The sequence below is a fragment of the Bos indicus genome, chromosome 1 (genome assembly GCF_029378745.1).
Source record: "Bos indicus isolate NIAB-ARS_2022 breed Sahiwal x Tharparkar chromosome 1, NIAB-ARS_B.indTharparkar_mat_pri_1.0, whole genome shotgun sequence".
NCBI lineage: Eukaryota > Metazoa > Chordata > Mammalia > Artiodactyla > Bovidae > Bos > Bos indicus.
The window spans coordinates 12,410,560-12,432,539 of NC_091760.1; the positions used below are offsets into that span (position 1 = coordinate 12,410,560).

Consider the following 21,980-nt stretch of genomic DNA (forward strand, 5'->3'; position numbering starts at 1 on the left):
TTTTATTCTACTTTGTGCCATGTTGAGCTTTCTTCTTGTTTATCTCTTAAATGTTTGGCTTTAGAACTTTCATATAAGAAAATTAAACTATACTATATTTACTTGAAATTATACTCACAATTTTCCACAGCTGTGGAAAATTCTTCAAGAGATGTGAATACCTGACCATCTTACCTGCCTCCTGAGAAACCTGTGTGCAGGTCAAGAATCAACAGTTAGAACAGGACATGGAACAACGGACTGGTTCAAAATCGGAAAGTAGTACTTCAAGGCTGTGTATTGTCACCTTGCTTATTTAACTTATAAGCAGAGTTATTGCTGTTCAGTCGCTCAGTCATATCCAACTCTGTGACTCCATGGACTGCAGCATGCCAGGCTTCCCTATTTTTCTATTGACTCAGATGATGAAGAATCTGCCTGAAATTCAGGAGACCTGGGTTCAATACCTGAGTTGGGAAGATCCCCTGGAGAAGGAAATGGAAACCTACTTCAGTACTCTTGCCAAGAGAATTTCATGGACTGAGGAGCCTGGAGGGCTACAGTCCCTGGGGTCGCTGAGAGTCGGACACAACTAACACTTTCACTTTTTTCAAATCAGAATTTGCAAGATTAAATGATAAATTTAAATTCATTTTTTTTCTCATATCATTTAAACAAAGTCAATTAAGTTAAATATTAAAAACCAATGAATCAAAGAGTGGCATAAAATAGTAATTAGAAAATAATTAGCTAATAAAGTAAGATGGCAATGGAGAAGTCATCAAATGACAGTATCAGAACCAGAACATTAATGAGAACTGACATTGAAGGATAGACATACCAAATATAAAAGCAGCTATGATTGAGTGCACATTCCAAAGGCTGATTCCAGTGACAATTTCTCCAGAGTTCAAGGACTCTTCCCAGTGCTGACTTAGTATAATTAGAGGAGAAAAATGAGTATCTTTAAAATTATGCTACTCTAGAGACAATTTCCTAGTAAATAAGTTTATATTTAGAAAATGATTAATTTGAGCTTCTTCAATTTTAGTTATCTGTTGTTTAAAAATGATCATGATTTAATTTTCTAAACAGAAATGATTAAAATGCATACACACCATGCATTAGGAGTTCCATGTGCCTCTTCACAGCTTAAAGCAAGAGAAAAATCTAGTATGTTGTTAAGGTCAGGTCAAATACGAGATGGAAAGAGTAAAATAAATAGCTAATATGATTCCTGTATCTATCAGACAAATACAGAATCAGTAGAATGTGTGTATGTGTGGTGTGCATAAAGACATTTATTTCAAGGACTGATCTTGGCTTACACAAATGTAGGGTCTGGTCAAGGAAGTCTGAAATCAACAGGGCAGGTTGGCAGGCTGTTTACTCTCAGATAAGAGTTTATGTTGGGGTCCACAAGTGGGCTTTCTTCTTCCTCAGGGAAAAGCTATTTTTCTAAGTTCTTTTGGCTGATTACATAAAGTCCACTCAAAGTATGAAAGCTAATCTCCTTTAATGGAAATAAACTAATGATAGATATCAGTCACATCTACAAAATGCCTTCACAGCAACACCTAGGTTAACAACAATTTTGTTAGTGTTGAATAGATAATTGAATGCTTCAGTCCTAGCCAAGTGGACACATAATAATTACAATTCCCAACACTCACCTGTTTCCAGAAGCATTTCTTCTTAATAGTGAAAAGTTTTTAAATCAAACCTTTTCGGGAAATATTGTCTAAGTCTTAGCAGTTAGTTCCTCCTCTATGAATAGTCCTTGTGCAAACAGAAATATGAAAAGAAACAGAGTAAAAGAGAAGAAAAGATTAGACTGTGGCTATTTGACTTCTAGACTTGCTATAAATAAAGACAGTGTGGTTCTGGCAAAAGAGTATTCAACTACATCAATGCTACTGAATAGAGAGTCCAGAAATAGACCTCTATAAATACAGTCAACTAATCTTTGACAAGAAACAAAGACAATACAATGGAACAAAGATAATCTCTTTAATAAACAGTGCTGAAACAACCGGGCATCCACCTGCAGAAAAAATGAATGACTTTATATGCTTCAAAAAATGAATGCGTAATGGATCCTAGATATAAATGTAAAAATGCAAAACTATAAACTCCTAGAAGACAGCACAGGAGAAATTGCTGATGACCTTGAGCATGACAATGTCTTTTTATATACCAAAGATGGGATCCATGAAAGAAATAATTGATAAGCTGAAATTTATTAATATTAAAATTTCTTCTTTGCAAAGCTCAATGTCACAGACTGGGAGAAAAATATTTGCAAAAAGCACACTGATGAAGGACTGTTATCCAAAATAAAGAAACCTTAAAACTCAAAAATAAGAAAAAAAAACCTGATTTAAATATGAACCAAAGACCTTAACAAATATGTAACCAAGAAAGGATATGCAGATGGCAAACAAGCATGTGAAAAGATGTTCCACATCCTAAGTTCTTAACCCCAATAAGATACAACTGTGTAACTGCTAGAATGGCACAAATCTGAACACTGACACCATCAGATGTGGGGAGAATAGAGAGCAGGAGACGCTCACAGTTATTGCTGGTGGGAAAGTAAAATAGCATGGTCACATTGGAGAATAGTTTGATGTTTTACTACAGAACTAAATGTACCCTTACTGTATGATCTAGCAATCATACTCTCTGGCATTTATGTAAAACGTTAGAAACTTACATCCCCATATTGATTTTTATAGCAGTTTTATTCATGACGGCCAAAACTTGAAAGCAACTAAGATGTCCTTCAGTTAGGTGAGTGGTAAACTCGACTGTGGAATATCCAAACAACGCAACATTATTCGTTACAAAAAATAAATCAAGCCATAGAAATATATGAAAGAGACTTAAATGTGTTAATATGTTGCTGAGTGAAAGAAGCTAATCTGAAATGTCTACCTATTGTATGATTCCAACTATGTATCATTTTGGAAAAGGAAAAACAAATTATGGACACAATGAAAAGTTCAGTGGTTGCCAAAAGTGATTTTGGCAGGGAGCAAGGAGGAAGGATGAATAGACAGAACATAAAGGATTTTGAGGGCAGTGGAAATACTCTATGATATTATAATGATGGATATAAGTCATTATACATTTTTCCAACTCCAAGGGTTGGACCATAAGGTTAACTGTGGTTGATTATGATTCGTTTATACAGTTTCATCTTTAAGACAAATGCACCATTCTGGTGAGTGATTTTTTTTTTCAGTTGATAAATAATTGACATAAACATTATGTAAGTTTAAGATGTACCTCATGTTAACTTGGTATATTTACATACTGCAGTATAATTTCCACCATAGAGTTAGCTAACATCTCTGCTGCTGCTGCTAAGTCACTTTAGTCGTGTCTGACTCTGTGCAACCTCATAGATGGCAGTCCGCCAGGCTCCTTTGTCCCTGGGATTCTCCAGGCAAGAACACTGGAGTGGGTTGCCATTTCCTTCTCCAAGCTAACATCTCTAGCATGTCACATAATTATATTTTTTTGTGTGTGGTGAGAACAATTAAAATCCAGTCTCTTAGCAACTTGGAAAATTATAATACTGTATTGTTGGCTATAATTACTATGCTGTACATAGGCTTGTGCTGTAAACATTTCCCCAATTTCCCTATTTTTGTGTCCTGAAACCACCATTTTACTTTCTCTCTCCATATACATATACATACACACACACAAATAATATATATATATATATGTCTAGGTTCACACACATATATATATATATATATATATATATATATATACATATACATATTTTGTTGTTGTTGTTAACAACAAAACTGAGAGGAAAGTACAATTTCCCATAAACCCCCTATGCCTTGTATAGGGAGTTAAACCCCTATACAATATATAGGGGTTATATGTGTTATAACCTTCAATTAAGGTTATACATGTATAACCTTCCTGTATTATCCCCTTCAATTTCATAGTAACAAATATTTTCATTATGTAACATCGTGCTGTTGTTCAATCACTAAGTTGTGCCCGACTCTTTGCAAGCCCATGGACTTCAGCATGCCAGGCTTCCCTGTCCTTCACTGTCTCCTGGAGTCTGCTTAAGTTCACGTCCATTGAGTCAGTGATGCCATCATGTAACATCATGAAATCACCAAATGTTATGATTTTTTATGGTATACATTTCTTTCAGTTTTTTTTTTTTTCTTATTCCACACTATGGTATGGAGCTAAGGTCTGTAGTCTGTGTTCTATGAAGTCTTGAAATTTTCTGCTGCCTCTGCATTCTGCCCAGGTGGCCGAACCGGCAGCTGTCTTGGAGAATGTACACTCACATATTAAAAAGCATCAGCTAGCATCCTTTTCATGATGCCCTTGGGTACCTCTTGGCTGAGAAAAATTGTGAAAGTAATGAGCTTTTTTTTTTTACTTCTTGAAAAGCTAAACTTTTAATGGTACTTATGTTACCTTCTACTCAGTCTGTTTAAAAAAATACTGATGCTCCCCAGATAGTCAGTCAAAATATAAAAGTATTTACTCCTCATTTCCATAATGACACCCCTACCCTGGCACATGTTTATAAACAGGTGATGCTAAGAAGAACTGAACATGATTGATACATTCAAAGTTTCTACAGCATGACTCTAGTAATGTAAGAACTGTTTTATTGTCAACTACACAGACTATTTAAGGGGTGGACACTCAAGACAAATAAAGTGGCTCACTTCCCTCCTCACCACCTTTTGGAGATCATAGGATCAGGATCCATTATTCACCTGAAAAATCCTGAGAGTTTTTATGATATTCAGAATGTTTTTTTAATCAATTTTTTATTGCCTAAGGTTTAAAGTACAAGCGTGAGCAAAAAAAAAAAAAGTACAAGCGTGAGTGACCATTGGCAAGACTCTTCTAAAATATTTTGAAGTATCAGTCAGTTTAGTTGAGTTCAGTCCCTCAGTCGTGCCTGACTCTTTGCAACCCCATGGACTGCAGCACATCACATCTCCCTGTCCATCACCAACTCTCAGAGTCTACTCAAATTTATGCCCATTGAGTTGGTGATGCCATCCAGCCATCTCATCCTCTGTCGTCCCCTTCTCCTCCTGCCCTCAATCTTTCCCAGCATCATGGTCTTTTCAAATGAGTCAGTTCTTCACATCAGGTGGCCAAAGTATTGGAATCTCAGCTTCAGCATCAGTCCTTCCAATGAATATTCAGGACTGATTTCCTTTAGGATGGACTGGTTGGATCTCCTTGCAGTCCAAGGGACTGTCAAGAGTCTTCTCCAACACCACAGTTCAAAAGCAGCAATTCTTTAGCACGCAGCCTTTATGGTCCAAATATCACATCCATACGTGACTACTGGAAAAACCATAGCTTTGACTGTACTGACCTCTGTGGGCAAAGTGATGTCTCTGCTTTTTAATATTATGCTATCTAAGTTTGTCATAGCTTTTCTTCCAAGGACAAAGCATTTTTTTTTTTTTTTTTCATTTCATGGCTGCATTCACCATTCATAGTGATTTTGGAGTCCAGGAAAATAAAATATTTCACTGTTTACATGGTTTCCCCATCTATTTGCCATGATCTTAGGGTTTTGAATGTTGAGTTTCAAGCCAGCTTTTTCACTCTCCTCTTTCACCTTCATCAGGAGGCTCTTTAGTTCTTTGCTTTCTGCCATTAGGGTGGTGTCATATGCATATCTGAGATTATTGATAAATCACCTGGAAACCTTGATTCCAGCTTGAGCTTCATTCAGCCTGGTATTTCTCATAATATACTCTGCATATAGTTTAAATAAGCAAGGTGACAGTATACAGCCTTGATGTAGTCTTTTCCCAGTTTTGAACCAGTCCATTGTTCCATGTCTGGTTCCATTGATTCTTGTCCTGAATAGAGTTCTCAGGAGGCAGGTAAGATGGTCTGGTATTCACATCTCTTTAAGCATTTTCCACAGTTTGTTGTAATCCACACAGGCAAAGGCTCTAGCATAGTCAATGAAGAAAAAGTAGGTGTTTTTCTGGAATTCTCTTGCTTTTTTTATGATCCAACAAATGTTGACAATTCGATCTCTGATTCCTCTGCTTTTTCTAATTCCAGCCTGTAAATCTGGAAGTTCTTGGCTCATGTACTGTTGAATTCTAGCTTGGAGGATTTTAAGCATGACCTTGCTAGCACGTCAAATGAGTACAATTGTGTGGTAGTTTGAACATTCTTTGTCATTGCTCTTCTTTAGGATTGGAATGAAAACTGACCTTTTCCAGTCTTGTGGCTGCTGCTGAGTTTTCCAGTTTTGCTGGCATATTGAGTGCAGCACTTTAATAGCATCATCGTATAGGATTTGAAATTGCTCAGCTGGAATTCATCACCTCCACTACCTTTGATTGTAGTAATGCTTCCTAAGATTCACTGGACTTCACACTCCAGGATAAAGTACAGTAAAAATATTGCTTTCTAATTTTAACAAAATTCAGTTGTCCATTTGTGAAAATTAAGTGACATGGATGAAAATGAAGAGAAAATACCTGAGAATAGAATGACCAGCCAGAGGCAGTTTTCTGAAATGAGAAAGGCATCGATTAATTTCCCCACTATCTATTAGTTAAGGTGTCTAAACTCTCAGGGCTGCAGTTTTTCAGTATATAAGGAAGAATATTCTCTTACAGAGATTCTGCAACTATTAGGATCAATATATGTGAAGTTCTTGGAATATAATGCTTAGGTTCTCTGGCATGAATGTTAAAGGTTCTTTTTAATATTTTTAATAATTTTTTGCTCTTGGGCAGAATTAATTTCTCTCTTGGGTAAGCTACTGCTATAGAAAAACTAATAGAAAAAAGTAATAAGCTATAAAGCACTAATGAGACCGAAGCTCTTGATGTAAAATAGGTTTAAGCTCTATATTTTAACATGGTTTTCATATTATTTCAAATTCTTGAACTATTAAGTAGGTGCAAAAGTAATTGCAGTCTTGCATTGTTGAAATTTACCATTTCGTATTGGGATATATTCTTAACGTGGTCACCATTTTAATGCACATTTCTCACTTTAAGTTTTTTGCTCATGACTTGTTAAATATGCAGGGTGACAATATACAGCCTAAATGTATTCCTTTTCCTATTTGGGACCAGTCTGTTGTTCCATGTCCAGTTCTAACTGTTGCTTCCTGACCTGCATATAGGTTTTTCAAGAGGCCAGTCAGGGGGGAGGAGCCAAGATGGCGGAGGAGTAGGACAGGAGAACACTTTCTCCCCCACAAATTCATCAAAAGAGCATTTAAACGTTGAGTAAATTCCACAAAACAACTTCTGAATGCCGGCAGAGGACATCAGGCACCCAGAAAAGCAATCCAACTCTTCGAAAGGAGGTAGGAAAAAATATAAAAGACAAAAAAAGAGACAAAAGAGGGAGGGACAGAGTTCCGTCCCGGGAAGGGAGTCTTAAAAAGAGAGAAGTTTCCAAACACCAGGAAACCTTCTCACTGCCGAATCTGTGCCGAGCTTTGGAAGCACAGAGGGCAACATAACGGGGAGAAAAAATAAATAAACAATTAAAACTCGAAGATTGCGAGTCCTACAGTAACTCCCCCAGCAGAGAAGCAGCGCAGACGCCTGCACGCGCCATTAGCAAGCGGGGGCTGGGCAGGGAGGCGCAGCGCGGGCTGCATCGCTTAGAGTAAGAATCTGGCCTGAATACCCTGAGCACTATCTGAGCGAAATAATTTGGGCTAGCAAACCAGACTGTGGGATATCTACCACGCGAAAAGCAAGCCCCAACCTAAGACACCGCCAGGCCCGCGCATGGAACAAAGAACTGAACAGAGATAGCTGGCTGCAGACCTTCCTCCTCCGGTGACAGGCAGCCAGAGCCGGAAGGGGGCAATCGCAGCCCCAGAGAGACATTATCTATAAAACTGTAAGCAGGCTTCTTTGCTAACTAAAACTTCTTGGGGGTCTGGACGGTTAACATCTGCCTGAGAAGGTGCGCCGGTTTTACACCCAGATAACCGAGTGGCGGGGAGGCGATGAGTCGCAGCACTGGCGCTCGCCAAACACCTCATCACTTGAGCTGCTCGGACCTGGGAAGAGCACAAAACTCAGGCCCAACTGAGTCTGCGCCTCTGAGGACTGCCCAAGTGCCTGAACCTGAGCGGCTTGGACCTGGGAGGTACATGCAGCCCAGGGCCAGCCTCGGATTGTTCCCGGCGGAACAACCTAGAGCCCGAGCAGTGTGGGCAGGGAGGCTACATGCGCTGTGAGCGGGGGCAGACCCAGTGTGGCTGAGGCACTGAGAGCGCATGCCAGTGTTATTTGTTTGCAGCATCCCTCCCTCCCTCCCTCCCCACAGCGCGACTGAACAAAGAGAAGAAATACAGCTCCACCCATCAGAACACCGACACAAGCTTCCCTAACCAGGAAACCTTGACAAGCCACCTGTACAAACCCACACACAGTGAGGAAACGCCACAATAAAGAGAACTCCACAAACTGCCAGAATACAGAAAGGACACCCCAAACTCAGCAATTTAAACAAGATGAAGAGACAGAGGAATAGCCAGCAGATAAAGGAACAGGATAAATGCCCACCAAACCAAACAAAAGAGGAAGAGATAGGGAATCTACCTGATAAAGAATTCCGAATAATGATAGTGAAATTGATCCAAAATCTTGAAATTAAAATGGAATCACAGATAAATAGCCTGGAGACAAGGATTGAGAAGATGCAAGAAAGGTTTAACAAGGACCTAGAAGAAATAAAAAAGAGTCAATATATAATGAATAATGCAATAAATGAAATTAAAAACACTCTGGAGGCAACAAATAGTAGAATAACAGAGGCAGAAGATAGGATTAGTGAATTAGAAGATAGAATGGTAAAATAAATGAATCAGAGAGAATAAAAGAAAAACGAATTAAAAGAAATGAGGACAATCTCAGAGACCTCCAGGACAATATTAAACGCTACAACATTCGAATCATAGGGGTTCCAGAAGAAGAAGACAAAAAGAAAGACCATGAGAAAATACTTGAGGAGATAATAGTTGAAAACTTCCCTAAACTGGGGAAGGAAATAATCACCCAAGTCCAAGAAACCCAGAGAATCCCAAACAGGATAAACCCAAGGCGAAACACCCCACAGCACATATTAATCAAATTAACAAAGATCAAACACAAAGAACAAATATTAAAAGCAGCAAGGGAAAAACAACAAATAACACACAAGGGAATTCCCATAAGGATAACAGCTGATCTTTCAATAGAAACTCTTCAAGCCAGGAGGGAATGGCAAGACATACTTAAAATGATGAAAGAAAATAACCTACAGCCCAGATTATTGTACCCAGCAAGGATTTCATTCAAGTATGAAGGAGAAATCAAAAGCTTCTCAGACAAGCAAAAGCTGAGAGAATTCTGCACCACCAAACCAGCTCTCCAACAAATACTAAAGGATATTCTCTAGACAGGAAACACAAAAATGGTGTATAAATTTGAACCCAAAACAATAAAGTAAATGGCAACGGGATCATACTTATCAGTAATTACCTTAAACGTAAATGGGTTGAATGCCCCAATCAAAAGACAAAGACTGGTTGAATGGATACAAAAACAAGACCCCTACATATGTTGTCTACAAGAGACCCACCTCAAAACAGGGGACACATACAGACTGAAAGTGAAGGGCTGGAAAAAGATTTTCCATGCAAATAGGGACCAAAAGAAAGCAGGAGTAGCAATACTCATATCAGATAAAATAGACTTTAAAACAAAGGCTGTGAAAAGAGACAAAGAAGGTCACTACATAATGATCAAAGGATCAATCCAAGAAGAAGATATAACAATTATAAATATATATGCACCCAACACAGGAGCACCGCAGTATGTAAGACAAATGCTAACAAGTATGAAAGGAGAAATTAACAATAACACAATAATAGTGGGAGACTTTAATACCCCACTCACACCTATGGATAGATCAACTAAACAGAAAATTAACAAGGAAACACAAACTTTAAATGATACAATAGACCAGTTAGACCTAATTGATATCTATAGGACATTTCATCCCAAAACAATGAATTTCACCTTTTTCTCAAGCGCACATGGAACCTTCTCCAGGATAGATCACATCCTGGGCCATAAAGCTAGCCTTGGTAAATTCAAAAAAATAGAAATCATTCCAAGCATCTTTTCTGACCATAATGCAGTAAGATTAGATCTCAATTACAGGAGAAAAACTATTAAAAATTCCAACATATGGAGGCTGAACAACACGCTGCTGAATAACCAACAAATCACAGAAGAAATCAAAAAAGAAATCAAAATTTGCATAGAAACGAATGAAAATGAAAACACAACAACCCAAAACCTGTGGGACACAGTAAAAGCAGTCCTAAGGGGAAAGTTCATAGCAATACAGGCACACCTCAAGAAACAAGAAAAAAGTCAAATAAATAACCTAACTCTACACCTGCAGCAACTAGAAAAGGAAGAAATGAAGAACCCCAGGGTTAGTAGAAGGAAAGAAATCTTAAAAATTAGAGCAGAAATAAATGCAAAAGAAACAAAAGAGACCATAGCAAAAATCAACAAAGCCAAAAGCTGGTTCTTTGAAAGGATAAATAAAATTGACAAACCATTAGCCAGACTCATCAAGAAACAAAGGGAGAAAAATCAAATCAATAAAATTAGGAACGAAAATGGAGAGATCACAACAGACAACACAGAAATACAAAGGATCATAAGAGACTATTATCAACAATTGTATGCCAATAAAATGGACAACGTGGAAGAAATGGACAAATTCTTAGAAAAGTACAACTTTCCAAAACTCGACCAGGAAGAAATAGAAAACCTTAACAGACCCATCACAAGCACGGAAATTGAAAACTGTAATCAAAAATCTTCCAGCAAAAAAAAGCCCAGGTCCAGACGGCTTCACAGGTGAATTCTACCAAAAATTTAGAGAAGAGCTAACACCTATCCTGCTCAAACTCTTCCAGAAAATTGCAGAGGAAGGTAAACTTCCAAACTCATTCTATGAGGCCACCATCACCCTAATACCAAAACCTGACAAAGATGCCACAAAAAAAGAAAACTACAGGCCAATATCACTGATGAACATAGATGCAAAAATCCTAAACAAAATTCTAGCAATCAGAATCCAACAACACATTAAAAAGATCATACACCATGACCAAGTGGGCTTTATCCCAGGGATGCAAGGATTCTTCAATATCCGCAAATCAATCAATGTAATACACCACATTAACAAATTGAAAAATAAAAACCATATGATTATCTCAATAGATGCAGAGAAAGCCTTTGACAAAATTCAACACCCATTTATGATAAAAACTCTCCAGAAAGCAGGAATAGAAGGAACATACCTCAACATAATAAAAGCTATATATGACAAACCCACAGCAAACATTATCCTCAATGGTGAAAAATTGAAAGCATTTCCTCTAAAGTCAGGAACAAGACAAGGGTGCCCACTTTCACCATTACTATTCAACATAGTTTTGGAAGTTTTGGCCACAGCAATCAGAGCAGAAAAAGAAATAAAATGAATCCAAATTGGAAACGAAGTAGTAAAACTCTCACTATTTGCAGATGACATGATCCTCTACATAGAAAACACTAAAGACTCCACCAGAAAATTACTAGAACTAATCAATGATTATAGTAAAGTTGCAGGATATAAAATCAACACACAGAAATCCCTTGCATTCCTATACACTAATAATGAGAAAACAGAAAGAGAAATTAAGGAAACAATTCCATTCACCATTGCAACGGAAAGAATAAAATACTTAGGAATATATCTACCTAAAGAAACTAAAGACCTATATATAGAAAACTATAAAACACTGGTGAAAGAAATCAAAGAGGACATTAATAGATGGAGAAATATACCATGTTCATGGATTGGAAGAATCAATATAGTGAAAATGAGTATACTACCCAAAGCAATTTATAGATTCAATGCAATCCCTATCAAGCTACCAACAGTATTCTTCACAGAGCTAGAACAAATAATTTCACAATTTGTATGGAAATACAAAAAACCTCGAATAGCCAAAGCGATCTTGAGAAAGAAAAATGGAACTGGAGGAATCAACCTACCTGACTTCAGGCTCTACTACAAAGCCACAGTTATCAAGACAGTATGGTACTGGCACAAAGACAGAAATATAGATCAATGGAACAAAATAGAAAGCCCAGAGATAAATCCACGCACATATGGACACCTTATCTTTGACAAAGGAGGCAAGAATATACAATGGATTAAAGACAATCTCTTTAACAAGTGGTGCTGGGAAATCTGGTCAACCACTTGTAAAAGAATGAAACTAGAACACTTTCTAACACCATATACAAAAATAAACTCAAAATGGATTAAAGATCTCAACATAAGACCAGAAACTATAAAACTCCTAGAGGAGAACATAGGCAAAACACTCTCTGACATACATCACAGCAGGATCCTCTATGACCCACCTCCCAGAATATTGGAAATAAAAGTAAAAATAAACAAATGGGAGCTAATTAAACTTAAAAGCTTCTGCACATCAAAGGAAATTATTAGCAAGGTGAAAAGACAGCCTTCAGAATGGGAGAAAATAATAGCAAATGAAGCAACTGACAAACAACTAATCTCAAAAATATACAAGCAACTCCTACAGCTCAACTCCAGAAAAATAAATGACCCAATCAAAAAATGGGCCAAAGATCTAAATAGACATTTCTCCAAAGAAGACATACAGATGGCTAACAAACACATGAAAAGATGCTCAACATCACTCATTATCAGAGAAATGCAAATCAAAACCACTATGAGGTACCATCTCACACCAGTCAGAATGGCTGCAATCCAAAAGTCTACAAATAATAAATGCTGGAGAGGTTGTGGAGAAAAGGGAACCCTCTTACACTGTTGGTGGGAATTCAAACTAGTACAGCCACTATGGAGAACAGTGTGGAGATTCCTTAAAAAACTGGAAATAGAACTGCCTTATGATCCAGCAATCCCACTGCTGGGCATACACACTGAGGAAACCAGAAGGGAAAGAGACATGTGTACCCCAATGTTCACCGCAGCACTGTTTATAATAGCCAGGACATGGAAGCAACCTAGATGCCCATCAGCAGATGAATGGATAAGAAAGCAGTGGTACATATACACAGTGGAGTATTACTCAGCCATTAAAAAGAATACATTTGAATCAGTTCTAATGAGGTGGATGAAACTGGAGCCTATTATACAGAGTGAAGTAAGCCAGAAGGAAAAACACCAATACAGTATACTAATGCATATATATGGAATTTAGAAAGAAGGTAACAATAACCCTGTGTACGAGACAGCAAAAGAGACACTGATGTATAGAACAGGCTTATGGACTCTGTGGGAGAGGGAGAGGGTGGGAAGATTTGGGAGAATGGCACTGAAACATGTAAAATATCATGTATGAAACGAGATGCCAGTCCAGGTTCAATGCACGATACTGGATGCTTGGGGCTAGTGCACTGGGACGACCCAGAGGGATGGTATGGGGAGGGAGGAGGGAGGAGGGTTCAGGATGGGGAACACATGTATACCTGTGGTGGATTCATTTTGATATTTGGCAAAACTAATACAATTATGTAAAGTTTAAAAATAAAATAAAATTAATTAAAAAAAAAATAAAGTTGAACACTGAAAAAAAAAAAAAAAAAAGAGGCCAGTCAGGTGGTCTGGTTTTCTAATCTCTTTCAGAATTTTCCACAGTTAAATGTGATCCACACAGTCAAAGGCTTTGGCATACTCAATAAAGCAGAAATAGATGTTTTTCTGGAACTCTCTTGCTTTTTCTGTGATCCAGTGGATGTTGGCACTTTGATCTCTGGTTCCTCTGCCTTTTCTAAAACCAGCTTGAACATCTGGTTCATGGTTCAAGTATTGCCGAAGCCTGGCTTGGAGAATTTTGAGCATTACTTTACTAGCGTGTGAGATGAGTGCAATTGTGCGGTAGTTTGAGCATTCTTTGGCATTGCCTTTCTTTGGGATTGGAATAATAACTGACCTTTTCCAGTCCTGTGACCACAGCTGAGTTTTCCAAATTTGCTGGCATATTGAGTGCAGCACTTTCACAGCATCATCTTTCAGGATTTGAAATAGCTCAACTGGAATTCTATCACCTCCACTAGCTACTTCGTAGTGATGCTTTCTAAGGCCCACTTGACTTCACATTCCAGGATGTCTGGCTCCAGGTGAGTGATCACACCATCATGATTATCTTGGTCCTGACGATCTTTTTTGCACAGTTCTTCTGTGTATTCTTGCCACCTCTTCTTAATATCTTCTGCTTCTGTTAGGTCAATACCATTTCTGTCCTTTATCAAGCCCATCTTTGCATCAAATGTTCCCTTGGTATCTAATTTTCTTGAAGAGGTGGTTAGTCTTTCCCATTCTGTTGTTTTCCTCTATTTCTTTGCCTTGATTGCTGAGGAAGGCTTTCTTATCTCTCCTTACTATTCTTTGGAACTCTGCATTCAGATGCTTATATCTTTCCTTTTCTCCTTTGCTTTTTGCTTCCCTTCTTTTCACAGCTACTTGTAAGGCCTCCCCAGACAGCCATTTTGCTTTTTTGCATTAGGAAAAGGAGTACATAAAGGCTGTATATTGACACCCTGCTTATTTAACTTATATGCAGAATACATCATGAGAAACGCTGGGCTGGAAGAATCACAAGCTGGAATCAAGGTTGCCAGTAGAAATATCAATAACCTCAGATATGCAGATGATACCACCCTTATGGCAGAAAGTGAAGAGGAACTAAAAGGCTTCTTGATGAAAGTGGAAGAGGAGAGTTAAAAGTTGGCTTAAAGCTCAACATTCAGAAAACTAAGATCATGGCATCTGGTCCTATCACTTCATGGGAAATAGATGGGGAAACAGTGTCAGACTTTATTTTTTTGGGCTCCAAAATCACTGCAGATGGTGGCTGCAGCCATGAAATTAAAAGACGCTTACTCCTTGGAAGGAAAGTTATGACCAACCTAGATGACATATTCAAAAGCAGAGACATTAATTTTCCCCCAAAGGTCTGTCTAGTCAAGGCTATGGTTTTTCCAGTGGTCATGTATGGATGTGAGTGTTGGACTGTGAAGAAGACTGAGTGCCGAAGAATTGATGCTTTTGAACTGTGGTGTTGGAGAAGACTCTTGAGAGTTCCTTGGCCTGCAAGGAGATCCAACCAGTCCATTCTAAAGGAGATCAGTCCTGGGTGTTCATTGGAAAGACTGATGCTGTAGCTGAAACTCCAATACTTTGGCCACGTCATGTGAAGAGTTGACTCACTGGAAAAGACTCTGATGCTGGGAGGGGTTGGGGGCAGGAGGAGAAGGGGACGACAGAGGATGAGATGGCTGGATGGCATCACTGACTTGATGGATATGAGTTTGAGTGAACTCCGGGAGTTGGTGATGGACAGGGAGGCCTGGCATGCTGTGATTCCTGGGGTTGCAAAGAGTCGGACACAACTGAGCAACTGAACTGAACTGAATGACTGTTATTTACTGTATGTTTGTTGTTGCTGTTGTTGTCGTTGTTAATTTTCAGTTCAGTTCAATTCAATCGCTCAGCTGTGTCCGACCCTTTGCGACCCCCTGGACTGCAGCATGCCCCGCCTCCCTGTTCGTTACCAACTTCTCTGTGACAACACCAGACCACACGTCACACAACAAATGCTTCAAAGTTGAATGAACTGGACTACAAACTTTTGCCTTATTTTAGGCTAGGAAAATACTGTTAGACCCAAAAGCAGTTTGAGAGAGTTTCTTTTTGAGTTCAAAATGGTCATGAAGCCATAGAGACAACTTCCAACTACACAACAAATTTGGCCCAGAAACTGCTAATGAATGTACAGTGCAGTGTTGGTTCAAGATGTTTTGCAAAGGAGGCAAGAACCTTGAAGAAGAGGATCATGGTGGTCGGCCATCAGAAGTGGCAATGACTGATTGAGAGCCATCATCGAAGCTGAGCCTCTTACAACTACATAAGAAGGTGCAAAAGGACTCAGTGTTGACCATTCTGTGGTCATTCAGCATTTGAAGTAAATTGGAAAAGTAAATAGGTGCCTCATGAGCTGAACGAATTTTAAAATCATTTTAAAGTGTCATCTTCTCTTATTCTATGCCACAACAATGAACCATTTCTTGATCAGATTGTGATGAAAAATGAATTTTATATGACAGACAACTGGTGATGATCAGCTCAGTGGTTAGACTGAGAAGAGGCTCCAAAGCACTTCCCAAAGCCAAACTTGCACCAAGGAAGGTCATGATCACTGGTGGTCTGCTGCCAGTCTGATCCACTATAGCTTTCTGAATCCTTATAAAACCATTACATCTGAGAAGCCTGCTCAGCAAATCTATGAGAGGATCTGAAAACTGCAATGCCTATAGCTGGCATTGGTCAACAGAAAGGACCCAGTTCCTCTCCATGACACCAGACCACAGGTCACACAACAAAATGCTTCAAAGTTGAATGAATTGGGCTATGAACTTTTGCCTCATTTGCCACACTCACCTGGCCTTTAGCCAACTAACTGCCACTTCAAGCATCTGGACAACTTTTGCAGGCAAGACGCTTCCACCACCAGCAGGAGGCAAAGGCTGCTTTCCAGGAGTTCATAAAATCCTGAAACATGGACTTTTATGCTACAGGAATAAATAATCGTGTTTCTCATTGGCAAAAATGTGTTGATTGCAAAGGTTCCTGTTTTGATTAACAAGGCTGTGGTTGAGCCTAGTTATGATGATTTAAAATTTACAGTTTGAAACTTCAATATTATGTGTGATAATGTTGAAGTTTTCTGAGAATATTTAAAGCAACTTGTGCAAAACAATTTTTGTGAGTGGTATAGCAAAGAATAAGTTTAATGAAATAATTCTGTACAATTATTACTATTTTAAAAAATATGCTGGGATTATTTTAAAGGAGAATAATATCATATTAGTTTACACACACATATAGATACATATTTAGGTAGATGATAGATAGATGGATAGATCAATAACAAACTTTGTTTATCTGTGTGTTTTCTATAGTGGTGAGTATAACATATACAGAATATGCAAACTAGGCCAGATTGGATTAGTAAAGTTAATGAGGGAAATCAGTGAGTTAAACAACTTTACAGTTTTTCATTATGCTACATGATAGCTTTGCTATGTACAAAGCTATTCTTCCCTACTTACATGGTTGCAAACCTTTTTATATGACCAAATTTTAACCTGTGTTTTCAAATTAGACATTGTTATGAATTATACAAATTTCCCAGTCAAATGTCTAAGAATTACAGATGTAATGAAAAAAATGTTTAAAAATTAAGAATGGTGGTTTTTGTGTTGTTTTATCAGATGGTTTGCAACAAACAGGATTTATCTGGATTCAAATTTTAATTATATTAATAACCTTTCTTATTGTTATGTGGAGTCATAGTATTACAGGGTATTTGGGGATTTAAGAAAAGAAAAATTCCAACAAATAATACACGGCCATTATAGTAAGTACTTATTTTATAATTATGTTAATTTTAAGACCAATACATTTTATATTTCAATTGAGGATAAAATAAGATTTGGAGTCTCCTTACCAATGCAATGCAAGAGACCCGGGTTCAATTCCTGGATTGGGAAGATCCCTTGAAGAAGGGAATTGATACCCACTCCAATATTCTTGCCTGGAGAAGTCCATGGACAGAGAAGCCTGGCAGGCCACAGTCCCCGGGGTTGCAAAGAGTCAGACATGACTGAGCAACTAACACTTTCACTAACAATTTATTAACAAGAAATGAAACCCTTAGGGGTTCTCAAATCAATAAAACAATGTCATAGAAAAAGTTATAAAATGACATCATTAGGTAAAACTTCTAAAACCAGTCATCATAAAGTAGCATTTTATTTTTCTGTTCAGTTTAATTCAACAATTATTTATTGAGAGAGTAATATGTGCCTAGCTTTGTTCTATAGTATCCCACCAGTGCAGAGTAAGAAGATGGCAAGATTTTGCCTCAGTTAACTATAGAGTTGATAGAAATGCAATATTTGAATATTGAATCAATAATCTTGCAGCAATGTATATATATAAAGCTAGAGGTGAGACTATAACTTAATTTGAAAGCAAAAGCTGAGAAGGGCCTTTCATAATACTTGACTCCAAATATATGTGCCCTGAGTAGTCATTAAGATGAAACGATAATATCTGTTACAAACGTCTGAATAGGGCTTATGATGAAGCTGGGACTCATCCTAATTTTGAAGAGTGGTCAACTTAGGAAAAACAAAGAGGACATCATCTAAAGAACAAACACAAAACCATAAGAAAATCTAGAGATGTGCAAATGGAAACTGTGTACAGATTGATATAAAGAAATAGAAAACTGAATAAGAGAAATCAGGCTTTCAAAAGTACTATCATAGGAGATGAGATAAGGTTGTACAACTGTGAAAGATCACATGTACTGTGAATATTATTTGGAGAGGGAAACGGCAGCCCACTCCAGTATTCTTGCCTGGAAAATCCCATGGACGGCAGAGCCTGGTAGGTTACCGGCCATGGAGTCACAAAGAGTCGGACACGACTGAGCGACTTCACTCTTTCACTTCTGAAGGAAAATGTAACTCTTTATGAGTTTTTGAGCAAAGGTGTATCTGTTTCCCTGGAGAAGGAAATGGCAACCCACTCCAGTACTCTTGCCTGGAAAATCCCATGGACAGAGAAGTCTGGTAGACTACAGTCTGTTTCTGCACTATACTGTAAGTTTGAGTCAGATATGTAGTAAACATAATTCACTTTACATTGGCTAATATACTGAAACATTGCATGCCTTAAATTCATTATGTAATTATGAAATTAAGGGAGTCTCTGTATTCCCACTGGGCTACTGTCCACCAGGTGACTGTCTGTGGACACATGGGACAGTAGCTGGCAGTGAGTCACCTGTATCCTGCCTCACTAAAATAATGGTCTGTAGAAAATGTTTAAAAGACTATCATAAAGATTTGGCCATTTTCCTAGTCATACTTCCATTAATCTGAAATCAGCACATGTTTATTTTGTGGGTTTCATTATAAAAGCCTATGGATAACACAGACTTTTTATATATTTTTTTTTTCTCTTTAAAGTCTAGGGTAACATGTGTTGGCTAAATTAGGTTAGTATTTTAAAGAGTAATTTCTCTAACTCAATTATCTCAGAAGCACAAGTATTGATGAATGACTTATAAGGCAAGGAAGATTTTTTGAACTTTCATATATTATCATCCCTAAAGTTATTATACACTAATTAGAACCCAACCTCTCTCTCTTGTTATTGTATTAACTGAAGATCAATTTGCTAATCACTTAAACATCACAAGAGCATGACAGGAATAATACAGATCACCTCTGCCTTCTACTGTCACACTTGGTTATGTCTTAGACTCTGTCAGGAATTCTGCATTGAGACTCAAGGACAATGAATGCAGTAGACCTCTTCAATATTGGCAGGAAAGCTGCCATTAGGAAAGACAGAATGGTGAGCATCATTTGTTGTCACATGCAGTCTCTTCTTGAGAAGTAACATCAGAACCTTTAGCTTGTTTTTGAATTTTTTTTTTTTTTCTCCCATGAGAAATCTCTGTACCGCTGGTGGTGGGACTCACATATCTCCTACTTTCTGTTAAATATCTTGAAATACGTCTTTTTTTTTTTTTCCCTCTATGCTGACTTAGGAAAGGGAAACATGCTGCATGAATGATTACTCCAGAAATCAATTTATCTTTGAAAAAGTGCAGCAATACAAAATTCTCATAATATTTCCAAAATAATGACGCTACAGCAAGAAAGTAAAAATCCCAATAAAATATCCATGTGGATGTCATGAGCTAAACTTATTCCTGCTCATGAAAACAATATCTCAAGTGAATACAGTAGTATTTGTTTGTTGATATTGTTACTATCTCAATATCAAACAAAAGTTCAAGGGTTTTTAATTCCATGACATAGCCATGAAGTTCCAAAGAGTTCCAAAGAATACCAAGGAGAGATAAGAAAGCCTTCCTCAGCGATCAATGCAAAGAAACAGAGGAAAACAACAGAACGAGAAAGATTAGCGATCTCTTCAAGAAAATTAGAGATACTAAGGGAAAATTTCATGCAAAGATGAGCTCGATAAAGGACAGAAATGGTATGGACCTAACAGAAGCAGAAGATATTAAGAAGAAGTGGCAAGAATACACAGAAGAACTGTACAAAAAAGATCTTCACGACCAAGATAATCATGATGGTGTGATCACTCACCTGGAGCCAGACATCCTGGAATGTGAAGTCAAGTGGGCCTTAGAAAGCATCACTATGAACAAAGCTAGTGGAGATGATGGAATTCCAGTTGAGCTATATCAAATCCTGAAACATGATGCTGTGAAAGTGCTGCACTCAATATGCCAGCAAATTTGGAAAACTCAGCAGTGGCCACAGGACTCGAAAAGGTCCATTTTGATTCCAATCCCTAAGGAAGGCAATGCCAAGGAATGCTCAAACTACCACACAGTTGAACTCATCTCATATGCTAGTAAAGTAATGCTCAAAATTCTTCAAGCCAGGCTTCAGCAATACATGAATCGTGAACTTGCAGATGTTCAAGCTGTTTTTAGAAAAGGCAAAGGAACGAGAGATCAAATTGCCAACATCCACTGGAACATGGAAAAAGCAAGAGAGTTCCAGAAAAACATCTATTTCTGCTTTATTGACTATGCCAAAGCCTTTGACTGTGTGGATCACAATAAACTGTGGAAAATTCTGAAAGAGATGGGCATATCAGACTACCTGACCTGCCTCTTGAGAAACTTATATGTAGTTCAGGAAGCAACAGTTAGAACTGGACATGGAACAACAGACTGGTTCCAAATAGGAAAAGGAGTACGTCAAGGCTGTATATTGTCACCCTGCTTATTTAACTGATATGCAGACTACATCATGAGAAACCCTGGGCTAGAAGAAGCACAAGCTGGAATCAAGATTGCTGGGAGAAATATCAATAACCTTAGGTATGCAGATGACACCACCCTTATGGCAGAAAGTGAAGAGGAACTCAAAAGCCTCTTGATGAAAGTGAAAGAGGAAAGTGAAAAAGTTGGCTGAAAGCTCAACATTCAGAAAATGAAGATCATGGCATTCAGTCCCATCACTTCATGGGAAATAGATGGGGAAATAGTGGAAACAGTGTCAGACTTTATTTTTTTGGGCTCCAAAATCACTGCAGATGGTGATTGCAGCCATGAAATTAAAAGATGCTTACTCCTTAGAAGAAAAGTTATGACCAACCTAGATAGCACATTAAAAAGTAAAGACATTACTTTGCCAATAAAGATTTATCTAGTCAAGGCTATGGTTTTTCCAGTAGTCATGTATGGATGTGAGATTTGGACTATGAAGAAAGCTGAGTGCCAAAGAATTGATGCATTTGAACTGTGGTGTTGGATAAGACTCTTGAGAGTCCTTTGGACTGCAAGGAGATCCAACCAGTCCATTCTGAAGGAGATCAGTCCTGGGTATTCTTTGGAAAGACTGATGCTGAAGCTGAAACTTCAGTACTTTGGCCACCTCATGCAAAGAGTTGACTCATTGGAAAAGACCCTGATTCTGGGAGGGATGGGGGCAGGAGAAGAAGGGAACGACAGAGGATGAGATGGCTGGATGGCATCACTGACTCCATGGACCTGAGTTTGAGTGAACTCCAGGAGTTGGTGATGGACAGGGAGGCCTGGCGTGCCGCAATTCATGGGGTCACAGAGTCAGACACGACTGAGCGACTGAACTGAACTGAACTGATATATCCACCCATATTCTTAGATCATGAAGTCAAATATGTTATTCATTTATTCCTAATACAGATGAGAAAAATAAGGCACAGAGGACATATGTACCATCTTCTATAAGTGATAAATTTCTTCAATGCCTATTTCATGTTAAGTAGATTTA

The 21,980-nt window shown here is 38.1% G+C and overlaps 1 pseudogene; it reads right to left on the minus strand.

Annotated features, from left to right (window-relative positions):
* LOC109562141 (EMI domain-containing protein 1 pseudogene) overlaps positions 1-15,985 on the minus strand; it is a 28,143-nt pseudogene extending 12,158 nt beyond the window's left edge.
* Between the last annotated feature and the right edge of the window lie 5,995 nt (positions 15,986-21,980).